General features: G+C 57.3%; 1 protein-coding gene across 7 annotated transcripts in view; it reads right to left on the reverse strand.

The window, feature by feature from the left end:
- The window catches only part of NAV1 (neuron navigator 1), a 183,251-nt gene extending 165,989 nt beyond the window's left edge, over positions 1-17,262 (reverse strand). For 3 of the 7 annotated variants that reach the window (XM_033099890.1, XM_033099889.1, XM_033099888.1), the window contains exons 1-2: positions 17,036-17,262; positions 15,977-16,081 (exon numbers count right to left, since the gene is read on the reverse strand). The gene's annotated coding sequence lies outside the window, so the exon portion shown is untranslated. The remainder of the gene's footprint in view (positions 1-15,976; positions 16,082-17,035) is intronic. The other 4 variants (XM_033099886.1, XM_033099884.1, XM_033099885.1 and 1 more) reach the window with 3 other exon arrangements.
- Between the last annotated feature and the right edge of the window lie 227 nt (positions 17,263-17,489).

A 17,489-nucleotide genomic window follows, 5' to 3' on the forward strand; every position in this document is an offset into this window, starting at 1 on the left:
AGAGGTGATTCTGTCCCCCAGAGGGGGTCCAGTTCCTGCAGGGCCCGGCTGGAACCTCTGTGCCCTGGGAAGAAGGGCCCCTCTGTTCCCTTGTGATCTCGGTGAATGCACGTCCCTGGGATGGCTGTGGGCCGGGCCCCACACCCGCCGCTGGCAGCCGCCCTCACTCAGCACAAAGGAAACTGTGTGTCCAGGCCTGGAGTTAGAGCTGCCAAGATCAGGAGCAGCTTCTCCTCGGACGGCGGATGGAGAGTGACAGAGGGCCCGAGGCACACAGAGCCTGCAGCTTCTCACTGAGGACAGTGGCCCCAACAGCAAGGGTACGGACGGATGGTGGCGGTCACCAAATGTTTACTGAGCACTTAGCACACGCGGGTCACCAGCATCCATGACCTTCGTATGTACAGTTATTCCTCCAAGATAGAGACCGCTATGTCCCCTGTGGTGGGCAGAACAAGAGACCCCACAGATGTCCACGCCTGATACTCAGCGCCTTAAAGGGCTAAAGGGTCTCTGCAGATGAGGTCACGGTGAAGGACCCTGAGATGAGGACTCTCCTGGACCATCCAGGCGGCCCATCTGACCACATGACACCCCTTCCTGGCGCCAGAGAACCAGGGAGATGGCAGAATGACAAAGACGTGACCTGCTGTGCCGGCTTTGAAGTGGGGGGGGCACAAACCACAGAATAAGAGCACCCCGAGAAGCTGGTAAGGGCAAGGGAACAGCCCTGCCGACACCCAGAGCCCCCTGGGACTTCCAACCCATGGAGCCGTAGGTAGCAAACCCACGTGGTGTGAAGCCACCACGCTTGTGGTACTTGACGACAGCAGCTGAGGAACAGCGCGTCCCTGTTTATGTACAGGTCAGGACAGGGAGACTCGGAAGGCGACCCCATCGCTAGACAGTAGACGCGCTCAGGCTGAGCCATTCCTTCTGAACAAGAACTGACGACCGAGTGCTGGTCGGAGGCGGGGTGGCGGGCCTGCAGGGCTCCTGCTGTCACCGCCCCAGCTTTCCGCCTGTCACCGCTCTTCCCGTGTACCCGCAGTTTTACCCCACAGCACCCACGGGAACTGCGCGGTGACCTCATCTGCCGATGAGGACACTGAAGCTCAGAGAAGCGGGGTGTCGGTCACAGAGTCACAGGGACGGACTCACTGGGCCCGGAGCACACAAGCCTGGCATCTGATTCCAGATTCTGGGCTCCCCCTTCCCTCAGGTTTGGAGGGTGCTGGGTTCACCTTGCTGTGCCCGTGGCTCTTGAAGCAGACATTTGGGGTGCCACCACCCCACCAAACAACAGGTTGGAGTTAGTGGTGTCACGTGTTTCCCTGGCCTGGATCCAACAACGTCTCCCAGTGACCTGAGAAAACCACCTGGGGGCAGCGGCCACCCTGGGGGGTCAGTGACGCCCCTCTGTCCTGCAGGCTGGTCCAAAATGTTTCCTGCAGCTGGGGGTACTCAGGGGAGTGAGGCCGGGGCAGCAGCCCCCACTCCTGCACCAGCTTGCCAAGCCTGTCTGTGCCCCCTGGCTGCCCTGTCACCTCTTAATGAGTCTGTCACCCCCATGCCCTCGCCGAGGATGTTCCATCAGGGAACCAAGCCATCCCAAGGCTCACAACCATCCATCCCGGCAAAACTGCTGACAAAGCACCGCTCGGGCATCCCGTCGTCACCGGGCTGGCTCGCCGTGCTGCCATCACCCCCGCGGTTCAGGCAGGTGCCACGGTGTGTCCAAGGTCACCCAGGCATGGAGGGCCCAGGACGCAGACTGAGGTGCTTCCTGCAGAGCCCACCTTCCTCCCCGATGACTCGCTGGTCCCCTTATCGACAAACACCACAGACGGGAACTGCCACCCCTCCCTGCCGGCCCAGGAGCAAGCCCGACAGCCTGGAGTCCCCGAGCTCAAGAAGAAAGAAAGGTGGCCACCATCTGTGCAGGTTCCAGAGTAACCTGCTCGGCATGATGCATTAAGCCCTACCCAGAGGGAAGCCTGCGGCTGTCAGACCGTTTTACAGAGCGGTCAGTCCCTGCCAGGACCCTTTCCGACTGTGCCCAGGGGAGGCACCGCTGCCCACCCCAGCCTGGCTCACCACCCCGTGCTGCCCAGCTGTCAAGAGGTTGCCGTGATGGAGGAGTGAGTCACAGAGCCTGGAATCCGGTCTTTCTGGGCCTTCCCTCACCCTCCCCAGCTCCACATCTGCCCTCCAGATGTCTCCACTTCAGAGACACCTTCTGCCAACAACGACCCAACACCAAGGTCATCAACTTGGCCTGCAGAGCCCACCAGGCACGTGGCACTTGTTACCTGCCCTCCACGGCCAGTCGGCGATTCTCAAACCTACGTGCCCATAAACCTCGGGTGCCTTTGCTCCAACCTTGAAAACGAGACCTCACAACAGTGCTTCCTGCCTGAGTGCCTGGGCATGGGTGCTGCCAGCCTGATGGAGGAGACAGCCCTCCACCTTCAGGGAGCTCCCAGCCTGATGGGAGAGGCAGAGTCGCTAACCTCCTGGAGGCCCTGAATGATGGGAAAGACAGCCCCTGCCCTCCAATAAATACCTACTGATGGGGAGACAGAGCCCTGCCCTAAGGGGCCTACGGTCTGATGGGGGACACAGCTGCTGTCCCTGGGGAGTTTCGAATGTCTGGTAAAAAGGACTAGACACACAGAGGATGGAACGTGAACCTACATCCCACTGAGCGCCTGCCCTGTACCAGCAGCTACTCTGCAGGTTCAAGCTTCTTGAATCCTCACAATAACCCGGTGACCCAGCTAGAAAGTGGTGTGACCAGGATTCACTCCCTGGGCTGGGCACACGGCACACGGCCCCGGCTGGCGCCCATCTGGCGCCCCACGTGATGGACAGTCCCTCACCTTCCTGCCTCCTGTCGGCTGGGAGCTCCTGCTCGTCCCACCACAAATCACAATATGAACAAATTGCTACATTTGGACCATCTCTTTCATTGACAACATCCCACGGTCCCAGCAGCAAGTGGGACTGCCCACAGTCCCTTTAGAACAGAGAGCCCGTCAGTCCCCTTGGAGTCTGCCCACCACGGAGGCTCTGTGGCCAAGGCAGGGATGGTGGGATCTCAGCACAAGAAGGTCCAGAGCACCAAGCCCCCCGCCATCGGCGGGAATCCAGCCCCTGGATGAAGGCCCCGCCCAGGACGGCTGGGCAGGGTGATGACCATAGTAAAGAGATAGCCTGTGGGGGTGGAAAGTGCGACATAAATGCTGTGAAGGTGTCCCAGCCCCTGTCTGCTCTGGGCCACCCTCGGCCGGCCTGGACAGCAGCCTGGCCTTGCCATCCTTGTGCCGGAGCCCCGGGAGGCCTCGGGCTCAGGGGACACGTCCCGAAGCTCTCCGTGGCTGCTCTGTCCCAGGAAAGGGGCTTGGCAGACAGGGGGGACATAAGTGCTGCCACGCGGCAGCGGAGAGCCAGATCTTGGTTTCTTTCCATGGAAACAGTGACTTGGGCCCTGAAGGAATGGGAGACAGGATCTCATTAGGCCCTGCCTCTCGGGGCCTGCTGTGGGCAAGAACCCGGGGCCCAGCGCCAATCCCTCCTCCTCGGCCTCCTCTGGCGTCGTCCCCTCGGCACCCAAACCCCCCAGATGCAGGGTTCCTGGGCCAGGAGGGCCATGGCCAGGCAGGCAGTAGTTTGAGGAGACTCTGTCCGTCTGCGCTGGGGCAAGTTGTCCTGGCCTCATGGCGGTGGGAGGGCCGACCCTGGTTCAGGGCTCATCACCCAAAGGGGGGAAGACTCCGGAAGAAGCAGCCGGGCTGCAAAACCTTTGACCTTTTACTCTTGCCAACCAATAATATCAGCAGCCTGCTCCATACGTGGTCACCCAAGACACTGAATGGGCTTTGCAACCTGGAAAAGCAGGCCTAACGGGGGAGGCAAGAACGCCAACTCTGGGCGGGGAGGGCGCTGGTGAGCGGCAGATGGGACCAAGAGCAAGAATAAGAGACTCTGCGACCGCCCAGCACGCTGGCGGCAAGGCAAGCAGTGACCAGGGACACTGATCTCCTCGCTGACCCACCCTGCCTGGCCGGCCCACACGATGCACGACCCCCAGCCTCAGTGCCTCCCAGCCCCAGAGGCGGGACAGCAAGAGGCCTCTTCCAACCCCCAAAAGATGCCCAGCGGCCTGGCCAGGAGAGGAGGGTGGGGACCGCCAGCTTCTGCTGGGCAATTGCACCCTCTGGTGGCGGCAATGGGAAGGTGCAGGACTCGCAGACAAAGGGGCCCCAGCTCCCTTTCCCAGAATCCCTCCTTTCGTTGGCACCCACTGGCGGTGCCACTGGGCCCTCTCCTTATAGCAGTGGACGGACACCACCCTGGTCCTGAGGGCTTCCAAATGACACCTACCAGGAGAGAGGCAGCCAGTGCCTGCGAGGGTCCTGACTAGGCCACCGGCCCCTCTGCCCACACGCCAGACCCCTCGGCGTCATGGAACCACACAGGTGTCTCACTTCCCTCAAGACCCTGCTCCAGGCTCTGCTTGTCTGAAAAGCCAGCTCTGCCCAGGGGCCCTCAGCCTCCTATCCGACAGGGGCTCCGAGGTAGCAGCTGGAGGGTTTGTGTCCGGTGCCCATCTCCCGGGTCGGGCCCTCCAAGGGCAGCGTCCAGCCTGTCCAGCTGGACTGGGAGCTTCCCGAGGGCAGGAGGAAATGGCATGTAACAGCACCTCCTTTCCATGGGCCTGACACGGGCTACCCCATTGAATCCCTACAGCCGTTCAATGACCCAGGTTAGGCTGTCCCCACTCTCAGGTGGAGGCTTTGAGGGGACACATAACTGGCACAAAGTCATACAAGCAGAAAGTGGCAGAAGGCGGGGGAGCCAGGGCTGCCTCAGCCTGCTTCTCATCCCTGTTGTGTGGACGCCAGGCCTCCTTCCTGCCCCCACGCCCCTCACACCGGGCTCCACACCGGCCTCTCCAAGGCCCCGAGGAGCCGGCACCTCCTCTAGCAAACCCTAGACACCACATGTAGGTGCAGCCGCTGTACCTCGTCATTCCTTCCACTCCTAATGGAACAAAACCACACGTGACATGTCTCAGCATCACGACAGCGAAGGGACTGGACTCCTGGGGTTTCAACACTTACTGTCTAGTCTACGTGTGTAGGCTCGGTGGTCCTCAGTTTACCCACTTGAAAACTGAGAAGATCGAGACGTGGCCCCTGCATTGGCTCACCAGCAGAGGAAAGTGCTAATCGTGGGGGCCGCAGTGGCGTGTGCTGGGGGTGGCCGGGTGACAGCTGACCCGGGGGACCTCTGGCCAAGGTGTAGCTTTGGGCGTCATCCCCGTGGACTTCGTCTCCTGAAATCAGGGCCTCCTGGGGCCCCACAAGTTGTTGTACACATGTTGGGAACACGGGCGGCAGGACGTGTCAGGCCGATGTCCTGTGGGCTGGGCCGAGGGACACTGGACAGGCACGTACCCCAACTTTTTGTGTCTCTTCCAAGACCATTATGCAGAGGAGCAAACAGAGGAGCCCAGAAGCTGAAGTTGGCCCCGACTCCCCAGAAGCGCCGAGAGGCCATCCCAGCATGGCTGAGTGATTGGGGTTGAAAGCTGGCATTTCAGCTTGGCCGTGGTGGCAGAGGAAGCTGGATGCTCAAACGGCTTCTCTGGGGCTTCCTAACAGAAACGACAGCCCTTGTATCTCAGTGCCCTGTAGCCCCCGAGGGGCCCTGTCCCCTGGCGGGACTGTGGGGGTTCCTGGGGTGGGTCCCTGCCAGTTCACGGTCACCCGGTCCCAGGGACAATGATGCTGGTCTGAGCCTGTACAACTGCACTGCAGAGACCTCAGCAGGACTGAGCCTCTGTGTCACTTCCTGGAAGCCCAGGGGCACTCGCTTCCAGGAGCCTTGCTGCCCCTCCAGGGGTGCCTGCTTCCTCCTGCCCTCCCACGGCCCTCAGCTGCCTCTCTTGCACTTTCTACAACTGGGTGGAACTGTCCCTGTGCTCGCCAGACTGTTTTGTAACTGAGCCTTATACTGCTTGCCCGGCACCTAGCACGGCCCACACTGTGGCAAATGAATGAATGAATGAATGAATGCATGAATGAATGAATGAACAGGTCTGTGAGTTAATGAATGTGGCCCTTGGGATCCTCTCTCTCTGTCCAGGAAATCCCGTCTCCCCGCCCAGACCCCTCCTGGACGCTTTTCTCGGGCTATTGTCATGGGTTCTTGAATGGCAGGACCCAGGCAGAGCCCTGTGGCAGCCCCAGGAGCTGGCACTGACCCTGTCCCAGCGCCCCATCCCCACTCGCCCTCTCCCTTTCTGGGCCTGTCCTCCGGAAACACCTTTTTCCTGCCCATTAAGGCCGCTGCTTCCGGCACAGGAAGAGGGCCTTCTGATTGGGGGCTGCTATTTACAGCAGGCCTGTCCTTCTCGGCCTCCAAGGTGAGGGTTGAAACCCAGGGGTGAGCAGAGAAGCACGTGCCAGGGTCCCTACCAGCAGAGGAGGGAAGCTGGGTGTCTAGATGAGGGGCAGGACCCAGAGAAAGCATCGTGCACCCTCCGAACTGGTTCCCCTCCTGACTTCCCCTCATCAGCAGTGACTCCAGCTCTCCCAGATCCCCAGAATCGAAATCCCCAAGCCTCAGAGCTGGAAGTACAGGATTTCAATCTGGAGAAGAACTCAGAGACCAGATTTGAGGAGGGGTGGAGCCTCAGAGGGGGAGGGGAGTTGAACAAGGGCACGTGCAACGATAAAAGCAGGTTCCCGAGCCAAAACCACCGGGCTACTTGCCTCACATGTCACAGTGACAAAGGACTTCAAATGTATCGTCTCGTGAGGCACATGGTGTTTGGGGCTGAACTGTGTCACCAAAACGGTCGCAATGCTGACCTCAGTATCACAGAATGTGATGTTAGGTGGGGACAGGCGGCTGCAGGCGTCATCAGTAGTTAGATGAGGTCACACTGCAGGGCGCAGGGCTTTGTAAGAAGAGGTTCATGCGGACACAGACACACAGAGGGAAGAGGAGCTGAAGACCAGAGGGTGTGCTCTGGAAGGGAAGGGGGCTTCCAGTCCATGAAAGAAAGAAAGGCATTGTGGCCTTTTACAGGACGCCCCGAATGTGGGAAGTGGACCGGGAACAAGGAAGGTGACGCGCTGTGGACGTCAGACTTCCAGCTCGTCTTACCCCTCCAAACACCGGCAGATACCCTCCTGGATTGGGACGTGGGTCACAGAGGCTTGTAAAGTACACCTAAGTTAAAATACAGAACAGAAAGAGGAAAGCCATCCCCATTTCAGGCACACAGTGGGGGCTGCTATTGGAGGCACATAGTAGGGCTGCTGCAGCAGGAGGAGCCTTTACCTCGCACTCACCTCTCTCGACCCGAAGCCTCGCTCAGGCGTGGCTCAAACCCAGGCCAAGTGAGGCAGCAGCCCGGGTCTCTGCATAGGGGCAGATGGCAGTAAACAGAGCAGGAGCACTGGCCCACGGGCCACTGAGCACGGCTCCTTCTGGCTTAGAAGCCTCGCATACAGGATGAGCTGTCCCTGGTGTCCCGCTGCCATGGCGACGGCCCCAGCCCATGTGTTGGCTCACGGGGCTGAGTTCATCATTTCAAATCTCCCACCTCTCGGCCACATCTGCGGCCCCTCTTTCAAAGTCCATGCTATTTATAATGCCCTGGGGACAGCCTGGGCCAGATGACGGGCGGGCTTTGCCCAACAAAAGGCCAGGCCACCTCACTGCCCTCGGCCCCCCAGGGGCCTGCAGTCTGGAGCCCATTGGGGCTCCACACTTCTCCCATCCTGTCTGACCATCAGACAGGGAGGCAATCCCCTGCCTGGTGTATAAACACCCCTCTGGGGAGAAATCCACCCGAAGCGTAGTCGGCAGGGCTGGCAGCCGCCGTTCCCGGCGTCCTTGGCTTTGCCCGGCTGTTTAGCCAAGTGCAGGGGGCCCTGGGGCGTCCAGGTCAAGGTGAGCATGACGACTAACATTCACTCTGTAGCCACATGGTGTGAGACACCCTCCAGGACAACCCTCATCACGCATCATTGTCCCCATTTTACAGACGAGGAAGCGGAAGCTCGAGGGATTGTAGGGACCCATGTCAGGCCAACTCCAGGCATTGCTACTACACTACCGCCCCAGAGGCCCCAAGTCAGGGAGCAGCCCGGGAAGCAAGCCAAGGACATGATGGACTAGGGCACTCCACGGGAAAGAGAGAGGGGACGGGCACTCATTCCTGCCTGTCCCTCAGCTGACCTCCTCTACCGTCGCCTGTCATCAGTGAGCCCCCATTACATGCCAGGACCCAGCTAGGCCACTTCCAGCTTGACGTGCAGCTGAGCGTGGCCTTGCGGGCTCCTCTGAGCCCGGCTGGCCTCTCCCAGACGGTGTCAGCATGCAGCCCCCGCCCGGCATCTGGCTCCAGCCTCGCCATCCCGGACACAGCGGCCTTTGTCTGACACTGGATGTGGGTGCAGGATTGTCACTGTCTCTGTGGCCAGCTCAGCAGGCGCGTCCCACACACTTCCCACAGCCACCCCGGCCCCAGGGTCACGTTCTGGCCTCCCCAGTGGCCTCTGAGGTCGTTCTGGCCACGGCCAGCAAGAGCAAATCGGGAGGTGACTCAGAAGTACGACGGGGCCTTCCCAGAGGGGCCTGTGCGATGCTATTCTGTAAGGACCTGGGTAATGGGTGACAGGAGATGTGTGAAGACGGAGAGGACAGTTCGTTAGGTCCACACCAGCTGAAACACTAACAAGCCTCAGCCTTACTCAGGCCTAAATTCACGCACAACACTTATTTTCGACTCCAAGGAGAAAATGAGAAACAGAACTCAAAATAGAGCACTTTTTTTTTTTTTTTTTTTTACCTTGTTGCTGTGCCTGGGTAAAATTAGCAGAAGTGGTAAAATTGGGGATGTACTTAGAAGCTTTTATTAAAAGACAACTCTTAAGGACTTGTCAAAATAAATGTAATAGCACAATTAATAATAAAAACGCAGTGTGACTTCTGCATCTGTATAGCAGCTGTGACGTCTGTAGATAAGGTCCCTGGGCCATTAGAGACGCTGCCCATGGCCATGTCTGTGGCCATGTAGTGTGTAGGAGAGGACAGGTCAGGTGTCAGGGACCCCACATGCTTCCCTGGAGCTGTGTGGCTTTGGGCAAGTTACCTAGTGTCTCTGAGTCCTGTAGAAAGGGGAATGTTTGTCCTGCCACAAAGAGTGAACAAGATGCTGGGCGTCCTACACAAAACTAGAGGGACTTACACAGAAAGGAACTGAGCCAGGGCCGTGAGCGGAGGGTGGGTTGGGGTCCTGGGACTTCAGTCCAGCTCAGCTCTCAGCGTCAGGCCCTGCCGGCCCCAGATCGGGGGGCCTCAGACAATCGCCCACAGATCTATCATTACTCGACAAAGCAGTTGAAAATAAAGGTAGCTTCTTTATGCCAAACCCATCTCTCTTCCTCCCAATATTTGCTTTTAGTGCCTCTTGTTGGTTACTTTGAACCTTTAATCTTAGTTTCTTGGTTCAGAACACTGACAGGCTCTCTCAATGGCCCCCCCATGTCAGAGGGGAGCCCTGGAGACGCACGCCCGCCTCTTCCTCTCGTCTCCTGTCCGATGCACGTCTGTCTGTGCTCCTTTGCAGTCTGCACAGGACCTCCCACCAACCACGCCAAGCTCGCTCAGAGGTTACCTGTGCCATCTACACCACCTGGACAATAAATACTGCTGGACACCAGCCTGCAGGGTCCACCACACTTCCCTCACCCGTCCAACGTCCTACTGCCTTAGGAGACCAGGGACGACGACGAGGAGTGCCAATGACACGTGGGGGCTTGCTGCAAACATAACAACTTAGTTTTCCATAATCGTTCCATGACACACGGCCGGGAAGGCTAACTGCATACAGTTTGGGCCACGGAGATAACTGTCTGAACCGCATACCCCTCCCCAGCAAATGGGTGTCCAGATTAAGTGAAATAAAAACAGAAGCGCTTTGCGTCCAGTGAGTCACCATCCCACGTGAGGGGTCACGCCTCGCTTTCCTCTCTCTGGACAGAAAGCTGCCGGTCAGGCCCCAACACTGCTCTCAAGCTGTGCGTGCACGGAAATGCACTGCACCCTCCACGGGCCTCTGGGCACAACTGGGGATCTGAACACACCCATTTGTTCTGCGGCTCTGTTAGACTCAGTATCACAGGTGGGAGTGGGGCTCTGGGGTTTTCGAGCCCCACGTCCCTGTTCTTAGCAGACGCATGTGAAGTACTTAGGGCTTGTCACGATGTCAGCAAGTTACATTCAAATGGCTCAGGAAGTTCCACCACATATATGTATGTGGATAGACAGACGGACAGACAGAGCAGTGCAGCAAAATGTGAATCGTGAGTCCAGGATCTACCGTCTTTCACTTTCTCTACTGATTTGACATTTCTCAAAATAAAACCTTGTGGGGAAAAACCCAAAACTTCCAGTGTTGGAAAGCACCTGAACTGTCACGCAGCCGTCCCCTTACCCGGGGGTAGGGGTAGGTCCTGGCACTGCAGCTTCACAGTCCTACCCACTGAGGGGCAGCTCTGCTCCCTGGAAAGCAGACCCTGGGGATGGATGGGGAGCAGGGCCAGCAGCCAGCACTGGATGATTGGGGTTCCCTCCTGCTGAGGCTCTGGGGACGGAGGGTCAGGGGACCACAGAGAATCGCCCCAGACGAGAGACAAGGCAGGCGGCTATGGGGTGTGGGTCCCGGCTGAGGCAGCCGTCCTCCTTTGTTAAGAGGAAGGTAGAAGCCCAACCCAGCCACTCCTCCCGGTGGGTTTGTTCCCTGTACCTGGGGCCTGAGAGCTGGCTTTAGCAGCCACGATGGAGATCCTGGTCTATGCTCTACCTGACGTCTGCCATAAAACCAGGCAACACCAAAACACCACGAAACAGCAACGAACAGTGAAAAGCCCAAGATGCCGTCAGACTGTCGTCTCAGCCCTTCTCCTCAGCCCAGCGCTCAGGCTCTGCTACAAATGGAAAACAAAGCTGCTTTGCCTAACTACGAACAGGTGACCTGCCGATGCATGACCCAGGCCTGTGGGCGCCCAGCTGGACCCGACGCAGATGGTCTTATGAGAAAGGCGTTTCCTTCCACCTTCCCTGAGGAAGAAACTGAGACTCCAAGAGGGTCCCGCGGGCATCAGTGATGTAGACACGAGGGACAGGATTTCAACTGCGAATGTTTGCTGACTGCTCCTCCTGTGCTCGGGATTTGACAAGAAAGTGGAGATCTGAATCTCGACTCACCTGAAGTGAGTCTGGCTCAGTTTACGGTCCAAATTCTCACTATTACATCAGACATCTTCCCAGAACACATGCAGTAAAGACGCTCTGAAGGAAGCGGCTGCGAGAGCAGAGAGGAAAAGGTAGGCATGGTAACTGCGTCCAAATACTGAACAGTTGTCCCTGTGTGAGGCGATCACACTTATTTTGAACCCCCACACTCTACGGGGGGGATGCGTTTTGATGAAGCCCATTCACCTTTTAGGGAGGTTCAGCGATCTGGGGAAGCCACACCCATGGCAGACGAATACCAGGAGGAATTCTGAAAGACAGACCTGCGCAAACGCCGACGACGACGAAGATTTCGACACCTGCTGTTGGGAGTTCCCTAGCAACACGGGTGTCCCAGCTGGATGACCCCTGGTGGAGATGGGTTAGAGAGGCCCAAGCTATCTGAAAATGAAAAAGTAGGGCTGCCTGGCTGTCGTGCAGGGGATCCTGCCAACTTCGCCAAGTGTCGTGCGGGGCGTCTGGCGGGGTCTCCGGTCCCGCCCCCCACACAAGAACGCAGGACATGGTGAGGCCAAAAAGGAACACCCACGGAGCCATAGGTAGGGGAGTCACACCACTATACTCTCGCTGGCATCTGGGTTGGAGACACAGGAACCAGGAGCAACACAATTCTCAACCCTCACTGTGCCGCTTGCAGGCTCAGCCACCATCTTCTTGCTAGTTCCCCCCTTCTCTCTTCCTCCTCTCTCCTCCTCTCTCCTCAACTTCCCTCCGTAGCCGCAGCAGTTATATTAGTGGCCAATGGCTCAATGGCTACAGCTGACGGCCAACCAGCCACAGCTGATGGCCATTTACTACCTGAGCCAGCACCTTTCCACATGAGGCCGAGAGCCTGGAGACTGCTTTCTGGGGCTCTGTCCCCACACTGGCACTTAAGGTTCTTTCCCACTCTGGAGGTTGGATTCTACAGAAGTTGGCACTTATTCTACTTACAAATGGATTTTAAAATCAGGGAAGGGATGTCACGTGGGTGACTGTTACAGGCCAGACGGGGAGGGAGTTGAATCACTGAAAGCGATGACCCATGGAGGGCTCCAGGGGTAAGTCAGCTCCACCGGGGAGCAGTGGGGAGCCTGGCGGGGCATCTGAGTCACGGACGGAGCTGTAAAAACAACAGCTCCTACAGCTGAACTCCACACCAAGTGAGGCTGAGTCTCTTGGGGTGGGCCCAGGAATCTGTCGTGTTTAGAGGCTCCCTGGGTGGTTCTAATGTGCAGCCAAGATGGAGAACCACCGAGCTGGAGCAAACAAGGCTCACGTGAGACTGTTGGGCTGCCCTCTCTGCCCAGGACGCCAGGGGTCCGCTTATCTCTGCATCTGGGCCAGACGTCTGGAACATGGGGCAGCTGTCCAGAGACTGCAAATCACGGAGCTCCCAGTCAAAGGGCCCCCAGGACATCCTCCGTGGGAGTGAGGTCCTTTAACCCTTCCACGCCTCAAACTCCCAACTTTTCCAGCGATTACAAAGTTTTCAGAAATTCATGGAGACAGGAAGTAGAAGGTGGATGCCAGGGGCTGGGGGTGGAGAATGGGACTTATCCTCTAATGGGGACGAAGTTTTAGTTTGGGAAACCAAACTTCAAACTTTCCAAGTATCATGCAGGGTGTCAAGCGGGGTCTCTGGTCCTGCTCCCCACATAAGAACGCAGGATATGGTGAGGCCAAAAAGGAACACCCACGAAGCCATAGGTACGGGAGTCACACCACTATGGTCTCACTGGAGGCCTGGTTCACACAACGTGCGACCTGCTGTCCGCTTTGCTGCCAACCGACCGACTCTCCTCCGCAGCCACGGCCGTTATACTAGTGGCCAATGGTTCATTGATTACAGCTGACGGCCAACGAGCCATAGCTGACAGCTGTCTACTACCCGAGCCAGCACCTTTCCACTTGAGGCCGAGAGCCTGGAAACTGCTCTCTGGGACTCCGTCCCCACACCAAGTTTGGGAACTTTAAAAAACTTCTGGAGGTGGCTCGTGATCATGGTTATGTGACCACGGGAATGCGCTTAATGCCACTGAAGGGTTAAAATGGTCGGTTATGTTCTGCATATTTTCCCACAACAAACAATTTTAAATGTTTGAAGTACAGTGACTGTAAAGAAAAATGCAATAAACGTGGATACCCAATGGCAAAATGTTAGCACTTTGTTAAGTTTTCTTCAGTTCTTTTAAATCAAAGAAAGGAAACTTTGTACATTAAAAAAATAAGAAAGCTTTCAGAGGGGTTTACCCCAGGAGTATAAGAGTAAATCGATATAAGCTAACCAATCAACCTAATACGCCAAAACACATCATTATCTCACTTGACAAAGGAAAAAAGAATCCTTTGACAAAATCCAACACCCTTTCACAATAAAAACACTTAGGAAACTAGGCATACAAGGGAATTTCCTCAATATGATACAGGCATTTATGACAATAAATGTCATAAATCTCATAGTAAACAAATCAATGATGAGCCCCTGAAAACTTTTCCTCTAAGATCAGGAACAAGACAAGGCACCCACTCTCACCACCATTATTCAGCACAGTACTGGAAGTCCCGGACACAGCAATCAGGCAAGAAAAAGAAATAAAAGGCCCCTGACTTGGAAAAGAAGATGTGAAATTGCATCTATTCACAGTTGACATGATGCTATATGTAGAAAATCCCAAAGAATCCATACACAAAAAAACTACTGCAGCTTAAAAAAACAAATTCAGCAAATATTAGGCAAGATCAACACACACACATCAGTTGTGTTTCTCCAGACCAGCAACAAATGATCTGAAGAGGAAATTGAGACAACACCCCCATTTGTGGACACTTTCAGCACATGTGTGGACGGGCATCAGAAGCCCTTTGAAGTGGAAACATCTGTGATTGACGGTCTGTGGCCTGGGCACCAGCATCTTGTTTCTCGTGCATATGAGCACATCTCATATTATAATTAAGTTGAGCAGATAGATTTGATGCAGATGGGGGTGTGGCTTACACAGGACGTGGTTAAGAAGCGGAACCACATCCAGGGGCAGGTCGGTGTGGCCTGGGTCTCCGCCATCCTGCCTCCCTTCCTGGCTCCAGAGTCACAGGAAGCCGGGAAACAAAATCGCAGGCCCCTCGGAGGAACTCGGCCTGAGTCAGCCTTCCTCGGAGGTGGAGACGGCTGATTAGACCCAAGAAGCTGCTTACTGAACAGGGTGGTTTTCACTTGAAAAGTTGGGGGCTGGGGGAGTGAAGTTGAAAAGGAACGAAAAGTGTTTTTAATTATTGTTTTGTGAAGAGGGGCCAGAATGATGCAGTGTTTGCCAAGTATTGCCACATTTCTGTGTTCTCCACGTTCCCAGCCTCAGCGTAGTCAGTTCCATCACAGAGATAACTCTTTCTGTTCCTCTCTCTTGCCAACAGCTACGTGACATCTGCTGAGATCTGTGCATGCAGACACCAGGGAGAGGACAGTCCGAGTGAAGGAGGTGCTCTGCTGACGGGCACGAGCCCTGGACAGGGAGCCAGAGACCTGCGTTCTGGGCTGGCCTCTGCGGGGCCGGCTGTGAGCTTTCAGCCCATCAGTCCCTTCTGGAAGCTGGGATGCTTGTCTCCAAGGGCAGGAGCACGGAGCACAGGTTGGAAGAGGAAGAGAGCTTTGTGATTTTAACATTCTAGTTTCCCTTTAAAAATTCAAAAGACCTCTACAGGAAGAGGGAAGTGACACTGATTGAACACGGAAAGCTCAAGAGACACATTTTACAAGATGGACAAGACATGTCTCTCCACCGGGTCTCTCTTTTCTCCTGTGCCAAAGCTGAGCTGACACCACAGGCTCACATAGATTCAGGGGGGGTCGGATCAGGTCAGAAGGAAAAACAGTTCCTGTTCTCAGTTTCCCAGGATCCCCAAGGAGATCCCAGAAAGGCCCAAACGCTTAAAGCTTGCCCACCTGCAGGCAAATCTATCTCGCTATGGACCAGTTTGAATGGGAAAAGGCGGGTGGAGACAAATCATGTAATGCCCAAAGGATGACTAAAATGTCCCTGCGTTGGGTGGGAGGCCTCTGGGTGATACTTAGATTTTTCCCCCCATTTTATTAATTCAGGAAATATTTATAAAGTACCTACTGTGTGCTGGGTGTTGTGGCTGGTCAGGCAGGGTCTTTAGCTGAAAGGCTTTCACAGGGAAATACACCCCCAGGTCTACAACACAAAGGGGAATATGAAACCTGCTCCAAGGTGTCTGGAGTAGGGGCTGCTCCCTCCGAACCTGGGGAGCTCAGGAAATACACCCAAGACCCTGGAGCACATTACGAAAAGCCTTCTCTGTTCCTCCAGCAGATGCAACCTTCCCCAGTTCCATTTTACAGAGGTGACAACCAAGGCGCTGAGGTAAGGAATTATTTGCTCTCAGACCATCCAGGCAGTTGGCTCCACAGGCTGATACACAGATTGCAGACCCCCCCCCCCCCCGGAAACGCAAGGGAAAGCGTGCATCACCACAGATTTCAGCTTAGGGAGGAAATCCAGTCACAGCCAGTGCCTGTCCCCTTCCCAGCTTAATCCCAAAGACACACTAACCAAAATTCAAAGCAGGATAAAAAGAAATTCATAAGCAGGCTGGAGTCACATGTATCTTTGGTCTCCCGAGTGAAAGCTCCGCCTACCTGGGAGGGTTCTTTGTGTGAGACGCGCTGCCCCGTTGTAAGTGAGTTGCAGAGGACACAGTGTAGCCGAAACACGACGCCACAAGAGGAAAACCCAGCAACACTCTGCAGAGCGAACGAGGTTGCAGGCATCTCAGCACTGGATTTGAACGAGCCAATGGTCCCCCAATGGTTGAAACAGGAAGCCAGACACACAGCAGGCTATCACCGGGGATCCGCGCTTCCCCTAGCCGGCGCCAGCTGCGCCCTGTGCTGTCCTAACAAAGTCCCATTGACTCACCAGCCGATTTTCCTATGTTCGGCTCCGGGGGACAAGGCACTGTCTCTGCTGGGTGGCCGTCACCCCTGCACAGCGCCTCCCCGCGTTTCCCACCCCGCAACCCCCACCATTCGTGTCCTCCCTCTCTGCCCCCCTCAGACCGGGCTGGTGCTTAAATTCATCCTATGACTAGTTTCTGCCGACTCTGAGGACAGAGGGGCCGCGAGGGCCCAGGCATCAGCGCCCTTAGGTGAGCTCTCCAGCGACCCCCGACCTGTCCGTCCTCTCCCCGGGTCTCCTCCGGGAGCGCGTTCCCTGGGTGCGCGCCGAAGAGCACAGCTCGGGGAGACGTGCACAGGGCCCTTCTCCGCGCATCCCAGCGCCCAGGAAACATCTGGACCCGCCCGCAACGTCACCTGCGCCGGCGGTTCCGCTCGCTCAGCTGGGCAGACTTAGGCGCGAGGTAACGTAGCACTCGGTGTCTCTGATTTTAGGGTTTCAACGCGCTTTCATAGGCAGGTGTTTCCCACGAAGGGAAACTGAGGCTGAGAAGGTTGGCGTTGGGTACCCGGCGAGTCAGCCCATGGATGGGACGCGCAGCCCCGTAGGGACGCCGGACACAGCGCGTCCCCGGCAGCCGCTCCCCCTCGTGTGACTCCAGCGCCCCTCCCGAGCCCTCCCACAGCCTCTCCCGGGCACCGAGCGCACCTCACCCGGCGTTGGTCCCGACCCCCAGGACCGGCCGGCCGAGCCCCGCTCAGTGGCCCCCGCCCCACGACAACCGCGCGCGGGCTACTCACCGGGGCGTGTGCGCTCCGGTCCCGGGGTCCGCGCCGCCTCTGCTGTGCTCTGTCGCGCATCCCCCGGCAGCGCCCGCCGGCGCCCCCTCCTCGCTGAGAAAGTTCCGCGGGGCTCCGGCCTCGCGCTCGCACTCGGGCCGCCGGCTCCGGCCCACAATGCGGAGGGAGGCGCGTCCAGAACAAAGTGCGGCCCCCGGGCCGGGGCCGGGGCGGAGCCTGGTGACCCGCCGCCGCTGGACCGCCCCGCCGGCCGCCCGCGCGGTGCCAGCTGAAGCGGCCGAGGGGCGGAGGCCTGGGTCCCTGCAGACTTGGTCACGGCAAAGCCCGCTCCACCTCCCGGCCGCGGAAAGGCGGCTGCTGTGTGGCGGGCTGGGGCCGGCGCTGGCAGGGCGGAAGCCTTTGCACAATTGAGCCTTTCCTGTGCCCGGGGACCGGCCGCCTCCGCCCCGCACGC

The sequence above is a fragment of the Rhinolophus ferrumequinum genome, chromosome 27 (genome assembly GCF_004115265.2).
Source record: "Rhinolophus ferrumequinum isolate MPI-CBG mRhiFer1 chromosome 27, mRhiFer1_v1.p, whole genome shotgun sequence".
Taxonomy (NCBI): Eukaryota; Metazoa; Chordata; class Mammalia; order Chiroptera; family Rhinolophidae; genus Rhinolophus; species Rhinolophus ferrumequinum.